The 11,259-nt window shown below is 36.8% G+C and overlaps 1 long non-coding RNA gene across 7 annotated transcripts in view; it reads left to right on the forward strand.

Moving 5' to 3' along the window:
* LOC134484700 (uncharacterized) overlaps positions 1 to 9,439 on the forward strand; it is a 40,510-nt gene extending 31,071 nt beyond the window's left edge. For 4 of the 7 annotated variants that reach the window (XR_010062371.1, XR_010062370.1, XR_010062373.1 and 1 more), the window contains one exon: positions 9,298 to 9,439. This is a non-coding gene — a long non-coding RNA (uncharacterized LOC134484700). Of the gene's footprint in view, positions 1 to 5,342; positions 5,497 to 8,171; positions 8,244 to 9,297 lie in introns of all 7 variants that reach the window. The other 3 variants (XR_010062375.1, XR_010062376.1, XR_010062374.1) reach the window with 2 other exon arrangements.
* The last annotated feature ends 1,820 nt before the right edge of the window (positions 9,440 to 11,259 follow it).

An 11,259-nucleotide genomic window follows, 5' to 3' on the forward strand; every position in this document is an offset into this window, starting at 1 on the left:
TCTTTTCTTTTGGTTTCATAGCAAGATTAGTTTGTTGCTTTTTATAGTGTGTAGTCTCCCTCCTTGTGTTAGAGTTTTCTACCTATTATCTTTCGTAGGGCTGGATTTGTAGAAAGATACTGTATAAATTTCGTTCTGTCATGGAATATCTTCGTTATTCCATATGTGTTAATTGAGAATTTTCCTGGCAATAGTAGACTGGAATGGCTTTTGTGTTCTTTTATGGTCTAGAGTATATCATTGCAGGATCTTCTGACTTTCATAGTATCTGGTGAGAAACATTGTGTAATTCTCATAGGTCTGACTTTATATGTTACTTGACCTTTTTCCCTTATTGCCTTTAAACTTCTTTCTTTATTTTGTGCATTTAGTGTTTTGACTATCATGCGATGTGAGGAATTTCTTTTCTGGTAAGATCTACTTAGAGCTCTTTTGGCTTCTGGCATGTTTTTCGGCATCTCTGTCTTTAGGTTGGGGAAGATTTCTTCAAATTTTTTGAAGATATTTACTGGCCCTATAAGTTGGGATTCTTCACTCTCTTTTATACTTCTTATTCTAACACTCGATCTTCTCATTGTGTCCTTGAGTCCAAACAACAGGTAACTTGGAGCAGAAAAGATGGTCTTATCTCTGCCTTCAAGTGTGTAGGCACTCTTACCAACTGGTTTTCAGCTCTCAGTACAGCCAGAAAACAAAAAAGTCCTTCAGCTGAATTCTCCTAGTTCCCTGTGTAAATATTGTGTACCTCCTTCAAATGATAAACTCTGAAAGCCTTATTTTATCCAAAATAGTTTTGGTGCATGTGTGTGTGTGTGTGTGTGTGTGTGTGTGTGTGTGTGTGTGTGTGTGTGTCACATGTCCAGCAGACTCTGAATGGTCATTCCTTCAGTCTCCAAAGAACAATATCTCCCTACCCCTCTTATGGATATTTTATTTACTCTTTCAAGGAAGGAGTAAATCATCTGCATTTTGGTCCTCCTTCTTGAGTTTCATGTGGTCTGTGCCTTGTATCATAGTTAACTTGAGCATTTGCACTGATATCCAATTAAAAATGAGTGCATACTTTGTTTTTCTGTAATTGAGTAACCACCCTCTGGATGATATTTTCTAGGTGCATCCATTTGCCTATGAATTTCATGAACTCATTATTTTTGATAAATGAGTACTAGTCCATTGTGTAAATATAGGCCATTTTCTGTATCCATTCTTCTCGTGTAGCACATCTGGGTTAATTCCAGCTTCTGGATATTATGAATAAGGCTGCTATGAACATAGTTTAACATTTGTCTTTGTTGTATGTTGGAGCATCTTTTGGGTATATGTCCAGGGGAGGTATAGTTGGGTCTTCAGCAAGTGCAATGACCAATTTTTGAGGAAACTCAGGTCTGATTTTCAGGGAGGTTGTACCAGTTTGCAATCGCAACAACAATGGAGGAGTGTTCCTCTTTCTCCACATCCTTTCCAGCATCTGCTGTCACCTGAGTCTTTGATCTTAGCCATTCTGACTGATGTGAGATAGAATCACAGGGTTGTTTTGATTTGCATTTCCTTTATGACTAAGTAGGTTATACATAAACCAAATCGTTCTAAGATATGATGTTACCCTAACTGTTGTTCTGTATATAGCTGTGTGCCCATTGAACAATTTCTATCTCCTTCTTCAAAGTTCAAGTCAAATCACATCAAGGAAATCCACACACAATCACATATGCAGAAGCCAATAGAAGGGGCAGTGTCAGAAAGTGCCTAGAACACATTTGCACAGGAGAAAATTTTCAGAACAGTACACCAAAGGCTCTAAGATCACCAGTCAATTTACAAAATCCCATCATTCTGAAAACTTTCTTTAAAGCCAAGTACACTACCAATAGGAAAACAACAACCTACACATTTGGAAAAGAGTTTTACGAACCCTACATTTGAGAGAGTGCCAAAATTAAAAATATAAGAACTCAGAAAGGTAAACTCCCACACAACAAAGAACCCAACTTTTAAACTGGATTAGAGAGCTAACCAAGAATTCTCAACTGAGGTATCTCAATAGGTGAAAAACATATCGAGAAATGTTTAACATCCTTAGTTCACATAAAGGCAAATCAAAATGAACATAAGAGTCTTCCTTAAAACAATCAGATTGGCTAAGACAAAAAAACTAATGCAGTAGCAGAGTGGGCTAGGATGTAGGGAAAGTGGAATACTCCTCCACTGCTTGCGGGATTAGTAGCTGATAGCCACTTTGGATATCATCAGTGTGGAGGTCCAGAGAAAATTGCAAACAGCTTTACTTGAAAACCAGCTTTACCACTCACTTCAACACATATACTCAAACTTGATCCATACATAACGTGGACATGTGGTTGAAGATATTCACAGCAGTCTTACTTATAACAGTCGAATGCTGGAAAGAACCATGATATACCTCATCTCCACTCAGGAATAAATACAGAAAGTGTGCTATATGTAAACAATGGAACATTACTTAGGTATTAAATATGAGGACACCAAGAACTCTGTAGACAAATGATGGAACATGAAAATAGTGAAGTAACAGAAATCGAAAAGGACATAACATGGGATGGACTTAGTGACTAGTAGATGTTAGCCCTGCTAACAGAACACCCACTACACAAATCTTTTATAACATGAAGGGTAACATGTGAGAAGGCCAAATGGCGGATACTTGGAACCCACTTAGAAGGGAGAACAAAATAGTCATGGAATGCAGTGGAGTGGAAGAATCTAGCTAGATGTGGAAAATGATGGATAAAGTGGTGGGAGTTGCACCAATTAAAAGAGACAGGAGAGAAATTCAGAGGAAACGTGGAGTAAATAACAATAAGCGTCAGTGGTGGGTGGTGAACTTGGGTATCCCCAGGAAAATCCCAGATGCCAGAGATGCAAGTGTATCCCAGAAACTTACTGTGATGGTGGTAGTTTAAATACCGAGCAGGAAAATAGATAGAACAACTAGAGACTTCCTCCTGTAGCTAGACATGCCCCCCAGTGAAGGGGTGGTGCTGCCCACACAGCTCACATTTGTTTTACCTATAAATCTCCAATCTAAAAAATGTAAATACAAAAATGGAGCAGAGACTGAAGGAAAGGCAATCCAGAGACCACCCGACCAGAAGAACAATTTCATCCAGAGACTCCAAATCCTCAGACTATTCCTGAGGTCAAGATGTGCTCGCAGATAAGAGCCTAATACGTCTGTCCTCCGTGGGGCTCTGCCATCACCTGACCGTGACAGATGCAGAAACACCTAAGCATTTGACAGCACCTGACAGCCACAAAGGAAGAGATAGGGGAATGACTTAAGGATCTGGAGGGATTTGGAACCCAATATGAAGAACAACAGTATCAATTAAGCTTACCCTTCAGAGGTTCAGGAAATTTTCCACCTTCTAGTATATGCTTTGGCCAGTCCAAGACTTCTGCTACATAGATACCAGAGCATATGGGGAAGACAACTGCCTCAACTGCGATATCTGGGAAGGGAAGCAATTGGTCCTGTGGAGATGTCATATCAAAGAGAAGGGGGATGTTAGAGGGCAAAAGTCGAAGTGGGGAGCACCATATTAGAAAAAGGAGGATCGGAATAGCTTAGGGAATTTAAGAAAGAAAAACCAGTTTGGGAAATGACATTTGAAATGTAAACAAATAAATATATTATTTTATACATATAATGTGTACAATATAACACATTTATGTTTACAACAGTGATATTCACATCTGTCTCCTTAAGGACTATATATTTCATTTTCTGTACTATAGGTTTGTTGAGAGTTGAAATCCATAATTTTCGTGAGTTTCTTACTATTGAATATCACATAGATACACCCAATCAATGTTTTATCTCCTGTCCTTATAGCTATAAATCTTTAGTTACCACTACAAAAAAAATATTTTTTATTTCTGTTGCATTGGGATTTCTTTCTATGCCTCAAATGTTTCCCAACTTAACTGTACATCTCTATATTCCCTCCATTGTCATCCTCTTCCCTCTTTCTTCACGTTTGACATTCCTGTTCTTGACAGTGTTCCTCTGCAATCCATAAGTTCATTTGTACGTCCCAAAGTGAGGACAGTCTGGACCGCATCCCTTGAATTTACACTAAACTAATCAAACCGAAATAGTGTGGAGAATTAACATTCAGATTAAAGTGAAAATGTCTCCCATTTTTCTTTTTTGATCTGGATTATCTCATCTATGATGACTTTCACAAGATCCATTCATTGTCCTGAAAATTACATGCTTTCCTTTTTCAATCTGTAAAAGAACCACATTTTCTTTATGCATTCATTTGTAAAGGAACAACTTGAATATTTCTAATTATTCAAGGGTCTCTATACTAGGATGAATCAAAATTTGGATATATTTTCCTCGAGTTATATCTTTAGGCGCATCCATTTCCGGATTCCTGAAGAAACATCATACTGATTTCCAAAGGTGCTGTAGAAGTTTGCATTCCAACCAGGAGAATAGTAATGTTCCCCTCTCTCCATAACACAGCAAACATAAGTTGACTCATGTGTTATAAAACTAAAATTTCTGAAAGGGAGGAAAAAATTCTCAGAATAATTTTGTTTTGCATTTCTGTATTGTATAAGTATGATAAATATTTCACTTTCGATTCTTAGTCACTTGAGTTTCTTCACTTTTGAATATTTTGTTTAGATATGTAGCCTAATTTAATTTAGTTTCTTGATATATAGTGTTTTAGTTTTTCTAATATTATTTATAGAAGCACGTTTTTGAACATGTACATGGAAATAATGCTTACTATTTTTGAAAATAGCCACTTTAAAATCATTAAGATCAAATTACATAATGCACTCATTAAACTCACAGAATTGGCAGATCTGTTTTAACCAACTGAAATCATATGGTCGCTTCATGAAATATCCCTATATAATAAAACATTTTCTACATACATTATACTGAGGAATATAGTTTATATATTTTACTCTTTGAGAATTTCCACCAATGAATGTTGATGATAATTTTCCATTTATTTTTTCCACATCACTCTATTTCTTTGAATCCTTCCTGTGTATATCTTCTACATTAAAGTACTGTTTAATAACTCTATGATAAACCCTTACAAATAATTTTCAATCCTCCAACTGAAGATACTAACTGTCCATAGTATGTCAGATAGGTATAGCAGTTTTCAGGCCTTTTCCCTGCATTCTTCCCTGTTGACTGGTTTGAAGCTGTGCAGGAAACAACAGCTGCTATGTGACATGAGGGCAATACTTCTTGTATCCAGAAGACACACTTTATGTCTGATCCCTCCCACAATTTTCTACACCTAAAGTCTCTTTTCACCTTGTTTCAGAATGGCTTTTTGGCCTTGTGGAAGGTGTATAACATGTATATCCAACTCATCATGGCTGAAATCAGTAAAATGTAGACAACTATATAATGAATGAAAGGAAGGGGTCACTCTTGGAAAGTATTAACAAGATCGTCATAACCTCTGGCCATGTTAGGTAATGAAAGGGTTGAATTAATAAAATGATAGAGAATATATGAAACATGGAGAAAACACAGATTATTTAGATTTACAGTCCCAAATCTAGAATATTTTTTAAAGCATTCGTGATTTACTGTGGGGAGCTGGCGTAGTGGCAATCCCAAGATGGAGTCCGGGACTGCTGCCACGTCTCACGAATAGCACCTGAAATTAAGCCCATGCCCCATTGTGAGAACTGCGCAGGCGCACCATAACATTATATGACGTGGACCTATGAACAGAGGTTACACAGACTGGTGAGGTGGTTGAGGGAGGATATAAGGGAGTGGCCTCGGGGGCTGGATGGAGGCATTGTTCCTGCTTGCAGACAAAAGGGTTCCTGAATAAACTGCTTTGAGAAGAACGTGTGGTGTTGCTCCTTTCCTGCTGGTCGGGGTTGGAAGTGAGAGTATATACTAGATGTATTGGGTATAGCAATATTAAATCAGCTCACTTTGCATAATTAAAACAGCTCTATACTAAATAATTACATAGAATCAGGTATTTAATTTCTTCCACCTCAAATATCATAGATTCACATGTATTCAGTTGAAAAGAAATGAATATACATTTAAATAGCATTTAAAGTTTTTAGGACTATTTCATAAAGTAGACAAAAGGATTTAATACATTAAAATTCTATTTTGAATCTGGTATTATCTAACAATGATAGAGAAAATAAGGAGAGAGAGTGAGACAGGGGGACAATCTGGCAAAAGGGAAGGTAATGAGAGACGGAGAAAGAGGTACGGACCACTGACACAAAGAGAGGAAGAGGGAGTATTTTACACACTAATTTAAACCTATACACACATATTCTCAATAAAATACTTGTGAACAGATTCAAGTCAACATTAAAAATAATCTTCTACCAGATAAGCTTTCTTCAAATCCCAGACATACAAGAGAGAAAAATTTAAACAGGTCCACTACAAGCAACAAGAAGACAAGAATATACACTCGTTTCACAACTATGTATTACAGTATTTGGAATTTTAGCTGGAGGAATATGACAACCGAAGAAGATCCAGGGAATACAAATGAAAAATTAAGAAATCAAAATGTTCTCATTTGCAGATGTCATGACACCATTTTAAAAACTCTAAAAATGTATCAGTCTCGTAAGACTGAAAAATACGGTCATAAAAGCAGAATATCATACGAACACACAAAATTCCTTAGCCTTCCTTTATGCCAATCCAAACCATACTTTGAGGAAATATGGGTCAAATTCCCCTCACAATAATCTGAATATATAAAATAAAATATTGTGGATGAAAATATTAAAAATGCAAAGACCACTATGAATTAGCTAGACGTGATCCTGAATAGAGACAATTGTTATTTAAAAGTTTAAGTTTCTTAAAGCTGAAAATATATTCACAATTCAAAGTGAAAACTCAAAACACGTTATCGTTTTTGTTTTCCAATTTCAAACCATGGGAGAGAAACAAGGGAAGTATTCCACTTGAAACACTCTTAAAATATATAACAAAATACCCTGAATTCGCATAGATATAAAGCATACTATGAGAAGACATACGAAGTAACAATGATCCATCCAGAAAACATATAAGAACATTCCAGCTGATGTTCTGAAGGACCTTAAAGACTTGAATAAATCAAACTTTTATAGTTTTAAGAATAAGTAGATAGTATAATAATGTCAATTTTTGATTAATTAATAAAGGAAGGCTAAGGAATTTTGTGTGTTCGTATGATATTCTGATTTTATGACCGTATTTTTTCAGTCTTAAGAGACTGATACATTTTTAGAGTTTTTAAAATGGTGTCATGACATCTGCAAACGAGAACATTTTGATTTCTTAATTTTTCATTTGTATTCCCTGGATCATCTTCGGTTGTCATATTCCTCTAGCTAAAATTCCAAATACTGTAATACATAGTTGTGAAACCAGTGTATATTCTTGTCTTCTTGCTGCTTGTAGTGGACCTGCTTTAAATTTTTCTCTCTTGTATGTCTGGGATTTGAAGAAAGCTTCTCTGGTAGAAGATTATTATTAGAAATAAAATCTCCTCTTCTGGAGATTGCAGATTAGCCTCAGGAAATGGTTTTTGGCTGGCAGCACCATTGACAAAACAGTGTTTTGGTGGAGGATTTTCCATCAAAAACCTTAGCTTTACCACAGAGGCTAGGTCCAAAATACAAATGATAGTCAGTCAACAGTTTGCCATATCTTGTTATCCAAAGAAAAGGAACAGTTGATTTAGTCATGATTCGGTGATGACTCTAATTCATTTCAGAATCATAGATATTGCCAGCATATATAAAACCAAAAGACCCATTGTCAAACAGCAGTATTCTCCGCATTGCCCACAGTCACCATAGTAATACCAGTGGTGAGCTCTATAGTATGGTTTGTTTCTGTTTCCTGTTTTTGCAGCTTATAAACCTTGTTTCTTTGACCCACAGAGAAGTTTCAAATAAAATAATGAAAAAAAATTTGAATTGAAAGCTATTGGTCGCTTGTAGTTGTAGTTAAAAATGAGGACCTCAAGCAATCTTCACTTGGTCCTCTTCTTTTAGGATTGGGGTTGATTCGCTTTTGCTCTTGCTTTTAGTTTCATTTTGGTGATTTTTTTTTTGTTTTATTATGTTTTCTTTTTCTTTTTGTTCTTTTCTACATGCAGAGATCAAGAAGTGGTCAGAAGAATTTCAAGTACAAATTCAGATGGCTGGAAAGAGCCCAGTCTCTCTAACAGGTCCACATTGTTTGCTGTACTAGGGATTTTTCTCTTGCCTTTCATATTGCCCATTTCCACTTTTTGGATCCTTTTATCCTGGCATAATTAATACTACATGTATATTACAATTATTTGAATTTCAACTCTGAAATTCTAACTCCTCTATCTCCCACACAAAACCAGAGACATGGATTGAGTCTTGTTTGGTCACGTTTTGATTCTTAGATCGGGAATCTTCCTGCAAACACTGAAGGTCCTGTTCCCAAATTGATTCTCTATAGTTCAATAAAGATGCTCTTGGCCAACCAGTTGTGAGGATATCTAGTATTCCTGCAAACAGGCTAGTAGACACAAGGGTGGAGAAAGGATTTAAGGGTGGAGTAAGAGCTACCAGTCATGTGAGATCTAGTATGGAGTGGCCATTGGTGTAGCAGGCAGGATGTTAGAAACACAGTAAGATAAGCTCATATTTGGGGTGCTGCGCTATGACTAATGACAACTGAGCAATTGAGATAGGGCAGATTTAGAGGTGTTGAGAAGGGAGTAAAAAGGACAGTTTGCTATTTGGTAGAGGCTTAAAAATCCTGAAAATAGAGCTAAAGCACATCGAATGTTCTTAAGCGTATGTGGCTTTCAAGTGCATTATAAGGGAACCTGATCAGCTCTGGGAGCTTGGACTTCCTTGAGCTTAAAGTGAGGCAGTAGGAACAATTTCTGCAGAGTCTTATGAGAGCAATCCATGACCATAACGGCCGTGTCCAAAGTCACCTTGACCATGAGAGTTAAAGCTGACCCACATGTATCTTTTGATATAACCATTTCTTCTTTGTGATCTTTTAGTGTTCCATTTGCTCAAAATTATTAGTGAAGAGGGTAAAATGATACTAAAGGCTACTCTTGGTTGTCAACTATTCATCTGAGATTAATTAAACCCCATAGATAGAGGGAATATGTGAATAATTTCTGCATAATATAAGGTCAATGTAAAATGTATTTCTTATATGGATCTTTGGGGTGGGATGTTGCTTCTTTAACCTAGAACTTCATCAATATCTCGTCTTTATTTTTTCAGGCATCTGCAGATACTACCTTTTGAGGAATGAATCCTTCTCAGGAGACAATAGACGGAACCTGCACTTCAATGATAATTAAATGGCACTTCAAGATATCAAATCAAAATATCAAAGTGAGAATGGAATAAATTTATTAGTACAGTGTTTTGCAAACAACTTCTTTCACAAACAGCCTTGGAAGGAGAATTCTGAAATTTTGCATTTCATATTTGACTTTGCTGGTACTCTGACAAAATCAACTCACAACTGTTTGGGGCTTTATGGGCAATTAAATACTACAAACAGAGCTGAATGAATCAGTGCTCTGCGGTATGTGTTAATATGGCTACAGTGAAGAACAACTATGCTAAAGCTATTCATCTGTTTTTCAAACAGCATCCTCATGCAACTGTGGACTTCTGTGGGTCGTTGGATAGATAGGTTGAGAACACTGGCTGAGAGCTGCAAATGCAGAAGTGGGATGGTACATGATTGGATCATGAAAGGCCTGTGTGTAAATCATAAACAACTTCACAATATTCAATACTTTAATAATTACTAGGAAGTAGACTTCTGTAAAATGACTTCAGCAGACCAGCATGGTAGAAAAACAGTAACTGATTCCCTGGAGATTTAAATCCACTGGATTGTGAAACATGGACTTAGAGGTAGAGACATGTCAGCACATGAAGACTGGATAATGAAACCACTGTTGTCTCTTAAGTTTCCCTAACCCATGGTTTGAGGCCAACAGCAACAGATTTTTTGCACTGAGGAATAGAATAAAAGCCAATTTGTTGAAAATCCCAATCGTAAGAAAATACTGAAATCATCTGTGACAAACATCAACTCTCAGCATGGTTTCAGGATGTCTGAATGTCTGCTGTCAGCATGGGCTTTTACTGACATCCCTTTTATAACTGCAGAGCTCCAATCTGCTTCAGCCACATCATCATCTCTTAATTCTGTTGCAGGTAGATTAGATCACTGTGTCTGCCTATGCAGTCTTTCTCTACATATAAAGACCCAAGGAACAAATCTCACTCCAGGCAGCTGTTGAAAGTAATTTTGAATCGCATTGGTGTTGTTAGTAGATGTAATGTCTTCAAATCCCAGAAGACCATGTTTGCAAAGGAGTTGATTGAGGAAGTCTTGGGTATTTCTTTCATAGGGGCAGGTGGGATCGATGAACAGGACCGCTTTCTCAGACTTGATCTTGCAGTTCACATACACGTGAGCCATGCTGACAGGGTGCAGCTTCCCAGAATAGAATGTTCAGTTGAAGATACTGGTCTGTTTGAGAGTGGCAAACCCAATGTATTCTAAACCATGCATTCTAGTTGAATCCCTATAGAAAACATGGAAGAAAGAAGCATTTACTTTTTCATTTTTGCACTAACAATGCTACCAAACACTCACAGACATTAGAACCTGCATACTGAAGATGTATCCATATACAAATGACCAGATGTGACATCTAGCCTTTTGAACTAATAAAATAATGGATTCTAGGACTTTAAAAATAGTCAGCCAGTGTTAAAGTATGTGGTCCATAGTGTGTGATAATTGTGACTAGTTCGATAGCTCTGTACAGAGAGATTCATCCTTTACTATCTCTTAGGGAACACGAACTACTACACCATGTATCTAGAGAAGACCTTTTACTGCAGTTTGAGTCTAGCAAGAGTTTCAGTTCAGTTACAAATTTCCAATGGCCACATACCCTTAGTCTGATATTCATACGCTGCTTTGATACAGTCCTACTTATATTCTATAGTTCTTGTCAACCGAATTAAAAGAGCATTGTATCCTATTAAAGAAATGCACAGTAATTTATTTGCATGAGTGCAGCAGAGAGAAGGATTATAGGATAAACAAGAATTGGAAAGCAAGATGTCCTTCCTTCTGAGGACCAAGACCAGGAAACCTGAACTACATAAAAATCTGAAACAAGTTGTCTGAAGTTTGTTCTTTCCTTCAAT

This window comes from Rattus norvegicus (genome assembly GCF_036323735.1).
Source record: "Rattus norvegicus strain BN/NHsdMcwi chromosome Y unlocalized genomic scaffold, GRCr8 chrY_unlocalized_30, whole genome shotgun sequence".
In the NCBI taxonomy this organism is placed as follows: Eukaryota; Metazoa; Chordata; class Mammalia; order Rodentia; family Muridae; genus Rattus; species Rattus norvegicus.